The sequence below is a fragment of the Castor canadensis genome, chromosome 3, assembly GCF_047511655.1.
Source record: "Castor canadensis chromosome 3, mCasCan1.hap1v2, whole genome shotgun sequence".
In the NCBI taxonomy this organism is placed as follows: Eukaryota; Metazoa; Chordata; class Mammalia; order Rodentia; family Castoridae; genus Castor; species Castor canadensis.
In genome coordinates, this window is record NC_133388.1 from 17,170,401 (window position 1) to 17,190,757 (window position 20,357).

Consider the following 20,357-nt stretch of genomic DNA (forward strand, 5'->3'; position numbering starts at 1 on the left):
TTACTGAGGATTTGGGAGCAGAGGGTGGGACAGAGGAATGGGCATTTCAGCTCCCCATCTCTGCTCTTCTACCACCATCCTTCCTCTTCTCTGCCTAACAACTTCATCGCTTTTTCCTATGAAGTCCCCAAATGCCAGATTCATCTGACTCTACTGCAGCACTCAGCTCCCAGCACCATTTCTCAGGTCAGGGGCCCTCCAGATGCTTGGCTGCACAAAGGTCTTTGCAAGAAACAGGGAGATGAGGACTTAAAAAGCTATTTGTATCTCACCTTGGGGAAAACATAACTCTTCTCTACCTCCTGCCCTTCAGCCCACCAGAGGCATCTGAGCCCTATCCCTTAGACTGCTCAGGGCACGGATAGAAGTCAGGAGGAACACGTCCATTGGTCAGTCAGTCAGACTGACTGGACTATTCCCTGTCTTGATGCTGCCCCAGGCTCTTTGGGGAGATACTAAAAGAACGCAGAGGTTGTCCTGCTCTAGAGGAACATTCTAGAAAAACATCTTTGGGTTTTCTTCTTTAAAAGCTTTGTTCAGTTGGTTTGGTCTTTGAATGAGAGTCTCTTATGTTCTACTTCCCCCTCTATCTCCTCTGTATTTCCACTCCTCCTCTGTGTCTAATAAGTGTAGAGCCTTTAAAAATTCTGCATTTTTGTTGTTCTATTTTTTTACATGCAAGAAAATTTCTAAGACCCATGGGGCAGTATTTTTCTTTCTGATTTTTATAAGAAATAAGGAAATTGAAGCCCAGAGGTAACTGAAGTGGCCTTAGATCACCTACATTTACATGACAGAGTCGGCCCTAACCCAGGACACTCCCCTTCCTGCAAACTCCATGACTTTCTTATAGTGGAGATGCAGGCTTTAGTCTAGAAAAACCCATTTAATTCAGCTGACCGTCTTCTTGCTTGAGCTAGAGCTCTGGATACTTTAGCTGGACTCTGCTTTGAAAACGTGTGCTTTAAGAATAGATTTTTAGCTTTATTTTCAACTGAGATAATTAATTGACTTGAAAAACACTGTATTTTGATTCTGGTTTCAGAGAAATAGTCTTACTAGGTTACACGAATATTTTGAAACTCAGTCCTTACTTTTTTTATTCAATAAAAGTTAGCACAAACAATTCATCCCACAGGAGAAACTTATGCCAGATCCCAGATGCTTAACACGTTTGCTTGAGATATTAGAGTTCATGGCCTCTTGTGCTTATTAAACCAAAATCTGTGAGCCCATAGAAATGATTTTTAATAAATGGGAGTATTGCAAGGTCAGGCTGAATTCTGGGCAATGCAGGCAAACAAATGTTTTGATCACAGATTTTTGTGTGTATGTGTGTGTGTGTGTGTGTGTGTGTGATTTTTTCAGACAGTTCAAGCAGAAAGTTCAATGGTAGTATGAGCCCTTTGGTTTTGATTCAATTCCACTTCGATTAATCTACACAGAAATGTTCAAAAGTTCCTTTTTCTTATTTGTTTTGGCAGTAAAAGGGTTTGAACTCAGGGCTTTGAGTTTGCTAGGCAGGGGCTCTAACACTTGAGCCGTGTTCCAGCCAAAAAGTTCCATGCTGACACTGAGTCTGTAGTTTGTAATCACTTACCTAGGTCCACCATTCAAGAACCAACTATCTGCTAATGAGACTTGGCTTCAGGATGACACAACAGCAGTGGACATCTCCTGGTGGTTGACTGTGCCAATCATTATGCTGTTTTCTTTGAACATACCTGTCACCTTTACTACCACCACCTTTGTCCTGGACACCTTCTTCTCTGGTTGATTACAATCAGAGGCAGCTAGCTAGTCACCTCTTCCCTCTGCCTCTTGTGGTCTGTTCTTAACCTGCCAGCTGGAGTGATCTGTAGAAATTCCAAATCTTTTCTACTATTCAAAGTAAAAGCAAAAGTCTTCATAATGGCCCAAGCCACCTCCTTTACCTCAAGCCCTTCCCCATGCTCCTCTGCTCTCGGATTCTGTCCTTTGTTTCTCTTGCTCCAGTCACTACCAGCTTTCTCACAGTTCCTCAAAAATGCCAGTCAAGTGTCTTCTGGATGGTTCACTGCTCAAGCAAAGGTTAAAGCACCCATATTATATAATCTATTGGTAGAGAAAAAAATCCAAAGTCCCCAGCTACCTGAGAGATGGAGGGATACCGTACACAAATTATGTTCATTTATAGCTTGTCTATAAGAGGTTATGCTTATGACACTGAAATTGTCACTCAGCCCAAGACTGACATAACTTTCTAACATAAATCTTTACACACATACTTTACCATTATAAAGTGGTCTTCATCATGCAATTCACACTTAAATAGTGCTTTAAAGTAGATAAAATGCTTCTAACTTTTCTTTACGATCATCAAATATTTGTCCATCATCTACATCATTGTTCCAGGCCTTCTAGTGACATTAGGAGTGTTAAGAGGAATATGGCCTTATTTCGATGATCATAATGACCCCAAGAGCTTGCTAGGGCAAAGATTATTATTTTCCCTATTTTAGAGGAAAGTGATTGAAGTTCAGGAGGGCTCTTGTACTGTCACACAAAAAAATATTAAAGCTAGAAGTGAACCTCAGATTTTCTTACTCTAAATCCACTCCCCACCCCCGACTCTGGTGCTCAATGCCATAAACAAACGCTATAGGGCAAGTATATAAAGCAAATGAAAATGTATGCAAATCACAATCAAATGAAAAACGTCAAAATCCAAAGGGTCAGATAGGGATACAGTATTTTCAGTATTCATGCTAACTTTCCTGTGTGTAAGTATTAGAAGCTTAGTGCGTATTATTTCAAGCAAAGTTGAAAATTATGGGTTTATGCCTTGTGGCTTTTGTGCTAATACTATAAAAAAAATAGAGGACTGGCTTACCTAACTACTGAATACAACCAAGAAGTCTAGACAACACTGAAAATGTACAGCTTTGTTCAGTTGTGCTGTGTACTCAACTCTTTATGTCACCTCCATCTCCCCATCTTTTACTAGCTTGCTCTCACCGCTCTGGGTCACCTCCAAATTCTGCCTTTCTTCTTCATTTCCTGGACACACCACCATCAAAAGTAGTAAGGATTCCTTAGCTTCTCTACATGGTTTTTTCCCCCTTTGGAACCTCTTATAGCACTCTTAATTACTTCTCTCAGCACATCCAACTCATTTTCCTTTTTTATAGATTGACTTGTGCTACCTAGGAGACATAGCCACCAAAATGCCTTCTGTCACTAAAAAGAGGATTAACTGATTTTCTCTAGTTATAATTAAAAAGAAAAAAATTCTAGGGAAAGATTTTGATTGATCCATCTTTGGTCATATGCCATCTCTGACTAGCTGAGTAAATCACTGGAAAATACAGCAGCCACACAAATGTGGTGTTGAGGAAGAGTGATTCTTACCAGCAGACTAAAAAATAGATGTCTACTCTGAGTACTCTAAACTTAATTCACAAAATTATTTCTTTTCAAGAAATATCCAGCTCAATTTTTGGAAAGAAAATATTTGCTGAACTCCATCTCAACACCTTTCTGTGTTTAAATGTGTCAGTCTGTGCTGGGAATATAGTACAGTGGTAGAACACTTGCCTGGCATATGCAAGGTCCTGAGTTCAATCTCCAGCACCACAAAAACAAAACAAAACAAAACAAGAAGTCAGCTTAATGCCAAAAGGTATAAACAGGGAAAAAAAATCTATGTAGAGAAGCTAAGGAGTATTTATTACTTTTGGTGGTGATGAGTCCAGGAAATGAAGAAGGAAGGCAGAATTTGGAGGTGACCCAGAGTGGTGAGAGCAAGCTAGTAAAGGATGGGGAGATAACATAAAGAGTTGAGTACACAGCACAACTGAACAAAGCTGTACATTCTCAGTGTTGACAGTGGTCATCCCAGAGAAGCTAGAAGAAAGAGTGCAGAGACTCCCAGAGCTAGACAGCGTTCAGGAAGGGGAAATCTTCCTGAGACTATCATAAAGCCTTTTTTTTTTTTTTCATTAGGAAAAGTGGAAAAAAACGTCGACACCAATTCTTGCATGTCAGAAGGTTTTTCTTCAGAAGGATATTGGAATAAAGTTACCAGACATTGAAAAGTACATTTTCCCCACTAGGCTGACCATTGTAAGGCAGCAGGCATAAATAAGCAGGTGGTTGATGAAGGTGAGGCAGGTGATGGAATGGAGGATTCTGGAAAGGGGATAAAGGAAAAGTCAATGGGATCTGAAAACAGACATTGAACCCTTTGAGAGTTCAAATCTAGACCCCCCCTACTGGCTCACTCAGGATAGTCCCAATCCTGTGGATTTTCTCCTAGCTACTATATGCCTGGGTCACCCACAACCTTGGGTCCTCCTGTTTACTGACCTTTTTTCAAATGTCTTTGCTATGGCTTTCCCAGCATCCCTTCTATCCCATAAGTAGCAGCAATGTGGACTGGGGAATTGATCTCAACTTAAGTAGCAGCCTGATTAATCAAAGTGTTATCTCACCCTCTTTTCAATATTGACTCAAGATGTGACCCAATTCTTGCCAAAGAGACAGGAGGAGAGGTTTGCTGATTTCTGGAAAACTTTTCCTCTCTGAAGAGCAGTCTGGAGGGTCTTCATTCTGTCTCCTTAACCTGAACTGAAGGAAGGTCTGATTACTCCTGATGGTTATTCTACAGCCACAAAAGTGATTAGATTTAGGATTAAGTTTATGTGTTATAGAATTAGAAAAGAGAAGGAAAACGCTTTGATAAATGGTTAAGTCACTGTTCAAGTCTGGTCTACCTTTGGACTTCCTTTTAAGTTAGTCATATCAGTTACCTATTGTAGAACAAGACTTCTCAAAATGTAATGGCCTAAAGAGACAGCATTTTATCATTTTTTTTGAGTTCACGAGTTTGAAATATGAGAAGGGCCTGTCAGGGAAGACTATGTCAGCTACACAAGTGGTAGTGAGAGCCACTACCAATCCAGTTCCACTCACAGTTGGACAGCTGTACAGTCATGGGTCTTACTCCTTTTCACATACACCTTTTCCTGTGGGTCTTGCCACAAACGCTTGGGCTTCCTCAGAGCATGGTGGCTGGATTCCAAGAGCAAGAATACAAGACAGAGGAGTAGAAATTGTACTTCCTTTTACTACCTGGCCTTGGCTGTCATGTGGCATCATTTCTGCTGCACTTCACTGGCTAAAGAGTGGTCAGCCTAGACAACGTTCAGAGGAGCTACTTTTGTTGAGAGGGGGTTCTCAAAAAAAATTGTGGCCCTAAGTTAAACAACCACACCAGCTAAAACACTGTCTTATTCTTATGATTGGTTTTCTGTTATTTGTGACACCATTAACATAGTTATTGTCGTTTCAGCTATGGGTAACAGCTTTCAGTCATATTTCCAATCATCACATGGTTACCAGTAACTTGTTACTAGTAATTTCATATTAAGGTTTTGAAATTATTTACTTTTTCTTTCTTTTCAAGTCAGAGCATAATCAACCCCACAATGTAGCATGTGACTTATTTTAATTGTAGTAGAACTTTCCTTAAAAATTAAAAATGTTTTATTAAGACAATTCAATTCACCCATTTAAACTGTACAATCTGGTGGTTTTTAGTGTGTTCACAGAGTTGTATAGCCATCACTTCAATCAATTTTGGAACATTTTAATCACCCTAGAATGATACTCTGTAACCATTAGCAGTCATTTCCAGTTCTACCTCTTCCTTCCTCCTCATCCGTCAGTCCCAGACAACCACTTATATTTCTGTCTTTAGGTATTTGCCTGTTCTGGACTTTCCCCCCTCTTATATAACTGTAATTATGTATCTTTTGACTAACATCTCTCCATGATTACCTCTTCCCAACCTCCCAAGCCTCTAAGAAGCATCATTCTTTTCTGTCCTTCTATGAGATCCCACGTATTAGTGAGATCATGAAGTATTGATTTTTCTGTTCCTAGTTTATTTCACTGAACATAATATTCTCCTGATTTATCTATGCTGCTGCAAATGACTGAATTTTGTCTTTTGATGGGGCCGGATAGTATACTATTGTGTATATAGGTCATATTTTCTTTCTTTATTTACTTATCCATTAAGGAACACCTAGGTTGATTCTCTGTCTTCACTATTGTAAATTACAGTGCTGCAATAAATATAGGAGTACAAATATCTCTTTGACATACTGATTTTTATAGACCCAGTAGAGAGATTGCTGGATCATATGGTAGTTCTATTTTTAATATTTTGAGGAACCTTCATACTGTCTTCCATATTGGCTGTACTAATTTACATTCCCAGCATAACTGTCATAGCATTCTCTGAACAGAAGCTAAAGGGATGGAATCTGAGCAAGGAGCAATATGTGGGGCCTGACTCCAGATGAGTGCTATTGGTCTGGATGCTTCTTTTGGTGAGAGTTGGAAGAAACTTTAGAGTTCTTTTGCTTGGACCAAAATTCTTTTCCTTTTCTACATGTGCTCCAGTTAAGCTAGTGAGGTTGAGGCTTTATCATGAAACAGTTGATATTTTCTTCTTAGTACTGATATTCATTCTGGTAAATGAGAGAAGATGTAAAACTATTCTTGATCTTCACACTGTCTTGCCTCATGATAAAGTCTCTCTTAATATAAAAAATCACTAGTAATTCATCCACTGAACTCTTAGTACTCGGCTAGGCATTGAGAACATAACAATAAGATGTGGTTCTCTTAAAAGCCTAGAAAATAAATAGAAAACAACTGGAGAGCACAGGAAACTACTACCTTACGTGCTAGACGAGGTGTTACAGCCCAATAAAGGAAAGGAGAACAGAAATTCAGGAGGCAAGCATTTCCTGAATTTCCTATGTGTGGCAGCAGATCCCTTAATGATTGCACCGGGGCAGACATCTGACCCAGGGGTGCCCAATCATAGAGAAGCCAGCAACCTTAGCCTTGGGTATGGTCTGGCTGGGAAATAGGAGCTGAGTCAATCAGATTCCCCTCCCAGGAATCCAGAAAGGGAAAAGCCCGTACTTCTTCAGTGGTGGGCCCTGAGCTCAAGGTCTACTTGTTTGAGGGATTAGAGACTCAAAGAAGCTGGTTGGGATGTCCAAGTGCAAAAAGACAGCCTCCATGAGATAAGATGTTGAGGGGGGTTTCCAGGCTGCTTCAGGCCTTGCCCTTTCCCAGACCTGCTTTTCAGACTCCTGAATTTATTCCCACGGTTTCCCTACCTAAGTGAGGGGTAGGACTAGAATACTGTTCCCTGTTTTCATTTGAGCTAATTTGAGTGAGTTTCTCTTCCTTGAACCATCAGAACTCTGAACAAATCAAGAATCCATAGAAGAGATGGACATTCCAGTGGGCTTTGAGAGATGAGTTGGGTTTATGTAAAGACAGCTGCTATATCTGGGCTTTAGAATTTACCAACTCAGTCTGTGGTTTAGAGAAAGGAGCATAAGCCTTAGCATCATACAATACCCTGGGTTCAAATTTTGTCTCCTTAATTACTTCTTTGTGATCTTGGAGAAGTTACTTATTTGTAAAGTCTAGTTAGTAATGCCTGCTAATTCTTACAGGGTGGCTGCAAGAATTAAATGTGCTATGAACTATAAGCAGACTGTTTTGGCATGTAGCAGTATTATCATTCCAGATAATATCAGCTGTTATCGTCCTGAAGTATGTTTATGCACACATTTGGATGGGAGAAGGGAAGTAATTTTCAGCCCTGTTCTCAGTCATGTAAGGTGGTTTTGATTGAAGCATTTAATATTTCCCAACATTTTAAGGGTTATGTGTGTACATGCATGCTTGTTTGGCAAGGGTGTTGTTTGGCTCCCTTGTTCCCTTTGCTATCAAAGTTGTATTCACTATGTTCTCAGAAGAGTTATTGTTATTAATCAGGCATGCACTATGAGATGAACAGGGGTGATGAGTTGGTCAGGCTGCCAAGCAAGTTCATGTTTTGCAGGAAACGCCAAATTGTTTCCTTAGGGGATTTTTTTTCTTTTTCTTTTCTTTCTTTCTTTCTTTTTTTTCAGAAATGGAAGGGTATGGTTTTCTGGCCCTCAAAGACCCTGTCCTATCCCTTGAGTGCTGTCACCTCGCAGGGTGATATGATAGCTCTTTAAAAGCCTCTTTATGGAGCTGCTGCCCAGCTGTGCTGGAAATGTATTTGCATTGTTTATTTCTTCTGGTAAATGTAACCCACATCAAGTAGGAAATGGATTGCAGACCTCCCACATTTCCTCAGAAACTATCCCAACACCATCAGCCCTTCGTAAGCTGGGAGGGCAGAGGGAGCTAGTGAAAGGCTGGGAGTGGTAGAGAAAGAAAGAATGTCTGAAAAAGTAGGATTATAAAGTGTTTTGAGAAACCGTCCTTTCCAATATTTTTAATTCATAGAGAGACCAATGTGTACTATATACTAACAAAGACATAAGTGTCTTAAAACTATGTCTCTGGATTTTTGGCTCCTCTGTCAACCACATTTATTCATGAATTCTCCTTATAGATTTGGACCAGATTTTAAGTAAGAGGAAGAAAGCTTTGGCATCTTAAACTGCCTGGGGATTTTACTGGGCGTATGAGTTTTTCTAAAACTCTGCTGAAAACAAAAATTATAAATGTTAGGCTTCTAATTGTAGTTTAGATTGTGTTTTTTGAAGCATTTACAATCATTAATATCCAGAAGTAGTCTTCTGAAGAGTTTTCAAATCTTTCTCCTGTGATAAATATGTAGATTTTATGTCTAACACAAAGGACAGAAACCATCCAGTAGCATTTTATGAAGAGTGAGAAGTTGAATCTCCCCCGGACTTACTATTGGTCCAATTGGTGCTCCCTTAGTGACTTGGGGGTCCTGGGTCCATTTGTCTGGAACGCTGGGGACAGAGTGGAGTAGGAGTACCTCTACCACCCATCCCAGAAAATCATGGTTGGAGGCGATGAAAGAGAACTACTGCCGTGTAACAAAAGTCCCCAAATACCATGGCATGAAAGAACAATCATCTACTATTTCTCACATGTCTGCCCACCAGCCTGGTTTATTTGGCTGGCCCTGTTCCATGGGTTTCCTATTCTCCTTGGACAAGATGACCCACCCAAGTAAGTCTAGCATTGGTGGAAGCACAAGAGGGCAATCAGAAACACATGAAGATTCTGAAGGCCCAAGCTCAGAACTTGCACATTGTTACTTCTATCTCATTCTATTGCCTAAAGCAAGTCACGTGGATAAACCCAAATCATGGGATAGCGGAATACACTCCATTATTTCAGTGGGAAGAACTTCAAAGTCATGACAAAAGGTATAGACATAGTGAAGGAGGGCCTAAGTCCTGGACCAATACTGTGATCTACTACAGAGAGTACTTATGTCTAGGACTGTGCCTTCAAGCAAGCTGATCCACTCAGCTTGTCTGCAACTGTGATGAGTCCCTTCTTTGGTATTGAAAATGGATGGTTATTATGACTTAATGATGTTAAGCAGTCAACATTTCTTCTAACTTTCCTAATTTTGATTCTATGGATCTCCCCAGACAGGCTTCTGATTATCATTTAGCTTCCCGAATGGTATTCCTATATGGCATATTGTTTTGTCCAGAAGATACAAATGTACAGGTACTGCCACAATTCTATATTAATAGACAGTCACTCTGTTGTCTACTCCTAGTAAGACTGAAGAGTCTTCTTCAAGACAGACTTATTTAATTTGCAAAAGGGGAAAAGAACCAACTTTCTCAGCTTAAAGAGCTGAAAGTCAGTTCTTCAATGGTAAGCTCACACTTTATTTTTTTTATTTTTATTTATTTATTTTTTTATCATTCATATGTGCATAAAATGCTTGGGTCATTTCTCCCCCCTGCCCCCACCCCCTCCCTTACCACCCACTCCGCCCCCTCCCTCTCCCCCCTACCCCCTCAATACCCGGCAGAAACTATTTTGCCCTCATCTCTAATTTTGTTGAAGAGAGAGTATAAGCAATAATAGGAAGGAACAAGGGTTTTTGCTACTTGAGATAAGGATAGCTATACAGGGAGTTGACTCACATTAATTTCCTGTGCATGTGTGTTACCTTCTAGGGTAATTCTTTTAGATCTAACCTTTTCTCTAGTTCCTGGTCCCCTTCTCCTATTGGCCTCAGTTGCTTTTAAGGTATCTGCTTTAGTTTCTCTGCATTAAGGGCAACAAATGCTAGCTGATTTTTTAGGTGTCTTACCTATCCTCATATCTCCCTTGTGGGCTTTCACTTTTATCTTGTGATCAAAGTTCAATCCCCTTGTTATGTTTGCCCTTGATCTAATGTCTGCATATGAGGGAGAACATAGGATTTTTGGTCTCTTGGGCCAGGCTAACCTCACTCAGAATGATGTTCTCCAATTCCATCCATTTACCAGCGAATGATAACATTTCATTCTTCTTCATGGCTGCATAAAATTCCATTGTGTATAGATACCAGATTTTCTTGATCCATTCGTCAGTGGTGGGGCATCTTGGCTGTTTCCATAACTTGCCTATTGTGAATAGTGCTGCAGTAAACATGAGTGTGCAGGTGCCTCTGTAGTAACCTGTGTCACAGTCTTTTGGGTATATCCCCAAGAGTGGTATTGCTGGATCAAATGGTAGATCAATGACTAGCTTTTTAAGTAGCCTCCAAATTTTTTTCCAGAGTGGTTGTACTAGTTTACATTCCCACCAGCAGTGTAAGAGGGTTCCTTTTTTCCCGAATCCTCGCCAACACCTGTTGTTGTGGTGTTGCTGATGGTGGTTATTCTAACAGGGGTGAGGTGGAATCTTAGTGTGGTTTTAATTTGCATTTCCTTTATTGCTAGAGATGGTGAGCATTTTTGTAAGCTCACACTTTAAAGGCAGTGTGCAACCAATCATCCACTTTTAGGGTGACTGCTACATTAGTGTAATTTTTATCCAAATTTCTATAGTTCCTACATATAACTCCAGCTCTCTGCCTTTAATGGTAGAAGGGAAAGATGTCATAAGCCACACAATCTTCAAATGGGGAAACCAAGCACATGTATAGTGTTTCACAATACATGTCCAATTAGGGAACAGAGCCACTAGAGTATTACTGATGTATGGATAGTATCTTGTAGATTTACAGAATTGTGGGAGAAAGTGATGATGTGAAGGTCTAGAAGCAGAATTAAAGGATGGGAGAAAAGTCACTAGATAGCCACCCTGATGCAGGTAAACTTGTAATGAACCTAAGAAACCAGGTGCACATAACTGTGGAATTGGTACCCAGAGGAGGAGCTGTCACCTTTAAAGAGGGCTTTTACCAAACTCTGCAGGCCTTCTGCTAAGCTCTGGAGGCAGGCCTGTGTTCTCTGGTGGTCAACAGGACCATCAGTGCGGAAGAGGAGCTAGACATGGGGTTCACAGACAAGCCAGAATCTGCCAGCATCTTTGTGTCTACCTTCCACTGCCTGCAATCATGATGATCTTCAAAGAATAACAGCTCTGCTTTACTTCTACTTTCCAAATCCTGTCCAAATTCCTCTTTGGGGCCAATTTAAGTTGGAACCACCTAGAGAAGAAGTATGAGGAATGCAGTACCAGCTTAAGCGAGTCCACATGGAATCTGGAAGAATGGACTTCAGGGTCGAGTCATTTCTCCCAATTCATACAGAGTTCACTTGAAGTTGGAATTTAAACATTTCTCTGCACTGCTCAGTGGGTCTGAGGGTCTTTGTTCTGGAATCTTGTGGCAGTTTCACACAACCTTCTCCATGTGCTCTCAGCCTCTTTGGACAAGTTGCTCAGCCTGATGAATTCGAAATCTCTCTTTTTTTTAGATCCTCTTCCATTGTCTCCTCCTTCATACCCTTCATTTAATCCCTCCCGCCCTAGATATGGAATATTTTTTGATTAGGCTTCCCGTGAAGCTGTAAGTCTCTTGGTACTATAAAGTTTCATTGATTAGCAGGGTTTGGTGGAGGGGGGTGGCAATGTTTTGGGAACTGGCTTTGTAGGAGGGCACCAATAACAGGCGCTTATCATGTCTAGGTCTCTTGCTGGAGCATCTATGACCACTCGTTTTGCCATTGTTAGTTTAGTACGAGGCAGAATCCCAGGAAAGAAAATGATGAGGGAAGAAAAGAAACTCACAAATAATTTCTTGTTTGTTCAACTATGTGACCTGTAGATTAAAGTGCAAAGTCTTTAATAAGATACTCAAGACCCTTCAGAACCTACCTCCCCACTCCTATCTTCTCTCTCCTCAGTATATACTTGACTTTGGGCAACCCTGGATCTCCTGAAGTCTACTCAGGGAAATCCTTCAGCATGCCTGAGAGAATCTGAGAAGGGCTAACAAAGATGGAGAAGATGATGAGATGGTGACATTATGCTTGTTTTCAGGCAAAGATGTCAGCATTATGGTCAGGTGGCTGTCTGAGAGAGAACAAAGAGCTCTGTGTATCCCTAAAGACTTTCCTTTATCCACTTGGCACAAAATTCAAATATCTATGACCACAATACCTCTTTGACAAATTTTTGTATTCCATGTTTTCTCTACAATGCTTACAGCAGGGGACAAAATTTTATCTGTTTTATGTGGTCTGTATATCATCATTCATGACAATACTAATCAGAGTAAATAAAGCTAGCTACTAAAAAAAAAACTTCACACACTAGTGTTTTAGCATAGTAAGGATAAGTTTCCATTCACGTCATGTCTGAGTCAAGGTTAGTGGGCAGTGGGAGAGCTTTGTTCTGTGGAGTCAGTCCAAGACACAGACTCCTCCCATTTCATTGTGTCGTCAGCTTTGCCAATGTTCAGCACAGTACAGTAATGTTCCAAGGTTGTCAAGGAATGGGAAGAGGGAGACGGGGAGAGATAGTGAAGGCTCACTTTGTTGTAGTTGTCTAGATCCACCAGTGAGACTATTTCTTCTCAAATTCCATTGGTGAGAACTGGCCACATGGCCTTGCCTGGCATCTGTCAGGGGAATGAGCAAAGCAGTTTGGTTTTGTGCCCAGGAAGGAGAATTGACATTTGGTGTGCAACTGTGACACTGTTGAAATGTCACTTTCTCTCTGAAGCAAGTGTCAAGGACTGCACCTGCTATAGTGTAAGCACTAAAAAATGTTTGCTGAACAACTAAATGAATGGATGACTACATATAGACTTCTGCTATTATGTTTTTTAAGGTAGAAAATGGGAAGGAAATAATTTGAGGGAAAACAGAAATTTGTCTACCACCCTGCTGTATTCAGATGACTGTTTATATTTGTGAAGTCATTTCACAAGCACTATAGGAATCCAAAGTCTCTTGAAGACATGTTTTTATTCATACAACAAATATTTGAGTGCCTTCTGCCCATTGTGTGTAATGCTGTGTGCTCAGGAGACAGGGGTGCGTCACAATCCCTGTCCATTGGCAATTTACCTACCATGAGTTTAGTGGAAAGGGGACATGAAATTACTCACAATTATTGTGTGGTACATGATAGTGGTGTGGGTGGAATGTGGTGGGAACATGGAAAAAGGACACCTGATTCAGTCAGGGATGGGCATTTTGGGGTTTCATCTTCTAGAAAAGGGGATATTTCAGCTGAGTGAGCATGAGTTTACCAGTTCATGCCCATAAGAGAGGGTTAAAGGGAACAGTTTGTACAAATTTGACAATTTATGAAACTGCAATTAGCCCAGGAGGTAGAAAAAAAATGTGTGGCAGTGGATAGTGGGAGACAAGACTGAAGGGATAGGCCTTATTAACTGCAGTAAATGAAGAAAGAATGGCTAGATTAGGAACAGGGATTACGTGATTTGTCTTTATTGAATAAGAGTTGATACGCATCTACCCAAATTTATTTTTCTCTCCAGATCTGCCTCAGATAATATATGATTGATAACATTAAAAAACAAACAGAAACCTGCTCAATGTTGCAATGACATCCTTTTATGGGAGGAGGATAAACACAAGAGCACAAAGAAAGGTACAATAATCTCCATTCATCTGGACACAACCTTGTCTGTGACAGGGGAGCAGGAAGGAGGCTCATTTCAAGGAAAACAAGGCAAGCCATTTCATGGTTTTGCAAAAACTTGTCAACAGAGTGGATTCTTTTAAGAAAGCTTTTTTTAAGATGGTCTATGGGAAAAAACAAAAAGCAAAAAAACTAGGAATAATTCTACCAGTCGCTGCTCTTGGAACCTCCTTCTCAGTGAAGATGATGTTAAATTGTTCAGTTAGCTCAGTCCAGTTCGATCAGTAGTTATTGAGCGGTCATTCGTCATCCATTCAGCACATGTGAATGACATTTTTGTGCCATGTGCTGTATCAGGTGTGGAAGGAAGGTAAAAGATATGTAAAGATACGGTCTCATTCTGGAGAAGCTTCAACTATGATGTTCTCTACTTAAGGATTAAATTATAGATATATTTTATATAATAACTATAATATATATACATATATATGTATTTAAGCCTTTCAGTCCAAAGTCCAGATTCAAATCTTGACTACCTATACTTGAGCAACTACTTAATGGTTGGCTTGGAATTTTTTAAAAAAATTGTAACATGAAGATAATTGCCAGGATTAAATAAAATGACTCATGTGAAAGCTTTGTGTAAACAATACAGAGTTTTGCAAACATTGGTGGTAAATTATTGAAGGTGAATGTACCAGAACTTTCAAGCAGTGCTTATTGAAGTGTGTTTGTTGAAACTCATTTCAAGGATGCCCAAGGATGGTAACAGGCATTTTGTAAGAAGAGAGTTCTGTGGTCAAATATGGAAAATGTAGTATTAAACAAAGCAAAAATAGTTCTTAGGCCTGTAAAATGCTAATGTGCATTGTGAATCTCCAGGAAAGCAACTATACTGTGTTTCCTCCAAAGTAATGTGATCTTGGGCTCTATCCCCCTCCCCCACAACCAGCATCTCTAGGGGGTATTTCTGCAAGATATTGTAGTGGTTGTATTTAATACTCCTACGACACTCATTGGTGTCAAGGCAGTAGTAGGTGTAAACCAAAAAAAGTGAAAAGACACCAGCTAACTCTGAAAGGCTTTACAATTAGACTTTTTAAAAAACATTAAAATTAAAGTGACATCACAATTTCTGCACTTTCAAGAAAGGGGTGCAGGAACATCTCTGGCAAGGAAAACTGCTTTTTCCTGCCCAATTCAGACAAGTTCATCGGGCCAATAGCTTTCACTCTGCACCTTTCCTATCTCTTGCCTCCCTTCTGATCGCTCTGCACACCCTAATTTCTGCCTGGCTCAAGTTTTAAGACCTTTCCAAGCAGCAAGCAGCCTGAAGGGGCGGAACAGTGCAAGACGCACGCGCAGCGTGGCTCAGGTAGACCGGAGAGCAGCCCCCACTTCTCGCCCCTCCCAGGGGGCGGGGCGGACCTGGGGAGGCGGGGCGAGCCCGGAGAGAGGCGGGGCGGACCGGGCGACCCGGGATAGGGCGGGGAAACCTGCTGGGAGTGGGAGGGGCTATCTGAAGAGGGCGTGGCGGGCCCAAGGTGCCGGGGATCCTGAGGGGCGGGGCCCCAGGCGAAGAGCTGGGAGTCGCGTTCCCGCCCGCGGCGAAGGCAGAGCCGCCAGCACCTGGAGCAGGTAGCCGGCTGCGTGGCGCGGCCTCAGCGCGGGGTGGGGCGGCGGGACCTCGGCGGGGAAGGAACCGGCGCGGCTCAGGTGCGCTTCTCCCCGGCGGGCTGCGAACGACCCCTGCCTCGGCGGAGTGGCCCTGGCCCCGGCGTCGCGACGCTAGCTGAGGAGCCACTGCGAGGGACGGGTCTGTCCTCTTGTCCAGCGTTTTTCTCCAATGTCGCCTTGCTTGGGTGCGCGGGCTGTTCCCCCGAGTCTCCTCCCTGGCCTGAGGGGGTTTGGGGTCCCGGGGAGCGGGAGGGGGTGGAGGGGGAGGGAGCGGGCCGCGGCCATCGCGGGCGGCTCCGTGGGACCCCAGCCGTGGCGAGGGGACCCGGCCCGCGCTCGGACGACGACCGCAGTGACTGTGCGGAGCGCGACTCTCCCGCGCGGGCCCGGTGGGCCCAGGGCTTCATCTGCCTAGTTCCCGAAACTTTGAAAAGCGGTGTGAAGATGTCACAATCTGCCCAACTAAGTGTTGTATTGACTTCTACTTCTTCCACTGTTCTCCCTGCCCGCGACCTCCCTTTCTGCTATGGTGTTCTTTAAATATGGGAAGATAGAATGGTTGAATTGTGGGTTATGTTGCACCCCATGACGACTGAGTATAGACGCGATGGATGGCCCAGCAAGCATTGATTTCTGTAGAATAAAGTATGGAAAAGGACTGCTTTGTAGTTAAAATATTATTCTGATTCTCACAACAGGTAGGCAATTCACAGAGTTGTGTTTCTCCTGATGAGTAATGTAAAAAAAAAAAATAGGGCAAATATTGAGAATTGACAACACTGTTTACCATTTTAATGTTTTGATATGTAACTTCACCTTAGTTGAAAGTACCTTTTTTGGAAGGAAATGTTAATGTCGCTTGCCTTTAGGAGCTAGAATTCGAGATTTGCTTTTTATTATCTCATTTGTATTTTGTGCTTTTTTGCTAATGAATATGTTATCTTCTTCACTGGCGGGGAAGCCGTATTACAAATTTATTTTTTTAAACTTTCAAGAAAAAAACACTTTAAAGTATGTCTTGAATTTTTTGCTTCACTTGAATTATAAGTGTATTCCAATAATTAGTTGAGGTTGGGAGAAAATGAGTTTGCAGTTTTTATAGGACATCTGGCAGAGCTGTCTAGTTGGCAGTTAGATTTATTGGGGTCAGGTTTTTTTGAAGTCAGACTCTGGGTTATAGATGTCCGTGGATGTGTGGCAGTCAATCCTGTACAGGTGTAAGAATTCATTCAAATCAGTATAGAATAAGAAGAGGGGAAGACCAAGATGGGAAATACTAATATTTAAGTGTTGGATAGAGACAACCAAGGAGACTGAAGAGACCAGGAGACAGCAGGGCTCTAGAAGCCAGAAGAGTAGAGTTCTAGTTCTAGTGAGGGAACTCTAGTGAGGGAAGAAGTCTGTCTGGGAGTGATGTGATCAGAGGGGCCAGGAAGTGAACCCGATTGCCTATTGACTTTGATAGTTAGGAGGGGTCATTTACCTTAGCAAACATAATTCACGTAAAAAAGGAAAAGGTAGGAGCCAACTTTGAATGCATTTGAGGTGTAAATAGAGGATAAGGAAGTAAAAGCAGGGTAGAACCTATATTTTGAGACTAGAAGAGATGGCAGTGTGGTTATTAGAGGGCAGTTTATGTTCTGGAAAGAATAAAAGGACTACAGAGTAACTTTATGTTAAAATGAATGGTCTTACAGCATTGTTCCTTTCTCATGATTAAACAGTAGAAGCTGAGAACAAGTAGCAGAGGATATCGAATAGTGAGAAAGTATTGCATCTGCCCACATCTAGACTATGAATACCATTTTAATAGTGTTTTGGGTTCTGCTGTTTTATCAGCATTGAAGTCACAGGTATGAACTGTGTTGGACTGAACATTTCACTGAAGTCCAGTGCTTTATTATTCCCAACTTTTAAAGTTGTATGATTCTTTCAGGTATATCTCAGTAATTATCCTAAAAATCTTATGTCGAAATCCAGTGTTTTGACTAATACAGAATCAAAACATACATCAGCCAGGGCCTTTTACTTTAGTTATTATTATTATGCAGTGAAGGGAAAATGCTATTAGATTAAAATTTCTGTATAATGAGTTTCTCTTCAATTTTCATTAAAAATTTGATTTTTGTTATTGTTGTTGTCGTAAAATTCAGCACTTCACTGTAATCCTAGCTACTTGAGCGACTGAAATCAGGAGGTTCACAGTTCAAGGCTGACCGAGGCAAATAGTTCAAGAGACCCCATCTCCAAAAATAACCAGAGCAAAATGGACTGGAGGTATGGCTCAAGCAGTAAAGCACTTGTTTTGTAAAAGTGAATCCCTGAGTTCGAACTCCAGCTCCTCCCCCCCAAAAAAATCAGACCAGTAGTTTAATGAGTATATTCCTTAGGAATATGAAGAGAATATTTAAAATGGAAAATTCTGACTACCTAGTGTTAATGAGGATGTAGACATGGAACTCTCATATTATCCTGGTGGGAGTGTAAATTGGTGCATTCATTTTGAAAAACTGTTTGGCAATGTTTTGTTATGATCACTCAAGTCCATATTTCTTCGTGTCCACATGCAAGAATTTCCTGTACTTCTTAAACCTAGGAGTAGAGTTGTAGGTGTTTGGTTTGGTTGTTTTTTTTTTTTTTTTTTTTTTTTAGTGGGACAGGGGTTTGAACTCAGGGCTTCATGCTTGCAGGCACTCTACCGCTTGAGTCATACCTCCAAGTTCATTTTTTCTGGCTATTTTAGAGATGAAGTCTCTTGATCTATTTGCTTAGGCTAGCATCAAACTGCAATCTTCTGATCTCAGCCTCCCAAGTAGCTAGGATTACAATGTGAGCCACGGGCACCATGCTGGGTGTTTAGTTTTGCTAGATAGTGAATTGATTTTATAGAGTGGTTGTACCAGTTTATACCTTCACAAGCAGTAAGTGTTTGCTCTTTCTCACCAATAGGTAAGACTGGTTTAAAAAATTACCTGAATTTTCTTCTTTTTGACAGTGTAGTGAGTGAGAAACGGTATTCTGCTGGAGGTTTAATTATATTTCTTTAATATAATTATATTAAATTAAATATATATAGCATATTAATTAAATATATATAATTACATTTCTTTAATATAAGAGGAACCTTTTAAGTTCCTCTTCTGTGGGATGCTTGCTTTTATTTTTTATTTATTTATTGTCTTTGAAAAATTGATTTCTAGTTCTTTATGTATTCTGGAAAGTAATCCCTTATCAATTACACATATGGTAAATACCTTTTTCTCAGTAAAGAGCTTGCCTTTTTTTACTTTCTTTATAGTGTCTTGTGATGAAGACATTCTGTAGTTTAACATAGCTTACTATGTCAACTTTTTCCTTTATGGTCTGGGCTTTTGGCTTCTTATTTTACAGATCTTTTCTTTCTGTCATCATAAAAATATTGTCTGATATTTTCTGCTAAATGCTTTAAAATGCTGTCTTTCCAAGAGATATATAGAAAATCATTGTACCTTCTCAATTTTGTTGTGAACCTAAAAATGCTCTAAAAATAGTCTATTAAAAATGATGTGGGAAGGCTGAATGTGGTGACTCAAACATGTAATCCTAGCTATTTAGGAGACAGAAATCAGGAGGATGGAGGTTCCAGGCCAGCCACAGCCAAAAGTCTGAGCTCACCCCATCTAAACCAGTGGCCAGGTGTGGTGGCATGCACCTGTTATCCCAGCTCTACAGGAAACCACAAATAAGAGAGTTATGGCCCAAGCCAGCCTACGCATAAAGTGAGGTCTATCTCAAAAAAAACCAACACAAAAAGGACTGATAGAGTGGCTCAAGTGGTAGAGCACCTGTCTAGCAAGGAGGAGGCCCTGAATTCAACCCTCAGTACCTCAAAAAAAAATTTTTTTTTTTTGTGGCACTCAGGAAATGAAGGAAGGAGGACTTGAGAGTTCAAGTCCAGCCTGGGGTTGCATAGCTAGTCAAAGATTTCCTGAGCTCAAAAAACTAAGGGCTGGGGCTGTAACTCAGTGATAGAGTGCTTGCCTAGCATGCTCAGGGTCCTGGATTCAATCCCTAACACCCATTTAAAAAATTGTTAAAAAGTGATCACTTTCATAGTTATGTATTTAGTCCACATATAATTGGTTTTGTGTAGTGTGGAGTGAGTGTGTGTGTGTGTGTGTAGGGGGTTCAGTTTCTGTTTTTTGTTTTATTGAGTATTCTGTTTTTTCATTCTCATGACCTCTTAAGTGTCATATGTCTGTGGATATGCTTTGAAGCTATTCTTTCTTTGACCTATTTATGTATCCCTCCCCTACAATCTCATTTATTGAACAGAGTTGTACAAAGAACCTTGATATCTGAGAGAACAAGTCACCACCCATGTTTCTTTCAAAACTAGACTTTTCAAACTTTCATGTGTTTTGTTTTGTTACATTGTTTTAATTTTTTTCTTTTTTCTAAAGTAAACTTGTATTTGGATTATAGTGTGTTATTTAATTCATAAATATCTACTGTAATCACCCGAGGTCACAAAAAGTACTGAGGCTACTCCAATGTAAAGTATATCAAGTTATCTTTAGTTTTTACACATTTTATCCTAACTTAAAAGAATTAATTTTAACTTGAAAAGTAAATATAGGGTTTTCACTTTAGGAACGGAGTACAATGAGGTGTTTGGAGCAGGGTTTACACTGAAAACGCTAAGAATGCTATATTTAAAAAGCAATTCAAAAAGTAGGACTTAACATGCTGAAATCTAAGAGAATGTTGAAAATAGAGAGTAAAGGAGCTCTTAAGTCCTGTTT

General features: G+C 40.6%; 1 protein-coding gene across 9 annotated transcripts in view; it reads left to right on the forward strand.

The window, feature by feature from the left end:
• Positions 1 to 15,416: 15,416 nt before the first annotated feature.
• Positions 15,417 to 20,357, forward strand: part of Tc2n (tandem C2 domains, nuclear) — a 37,120-nt gene continuing 32,179 nt past the window's right edge. For 3 of the 9 annotated variants that reach the window (XM_074067305.1, XM_020180926.2, XM_074067306.1), the window contains exon 1: positions 15,417 to 15,534. The gene's annotated coding sequence lies outside the window, so the exon portion shown is untranslated. Of the gene's footprint in view, positions 15,759 to 15,876; positions 17,851 to 20,357 lie in introns of those variants that run through there. The other 6 variants (XM_074067303.1, XM_074067300.1, XM_074067302.1 and 3 more) reach the window with 6 other exon arrangements.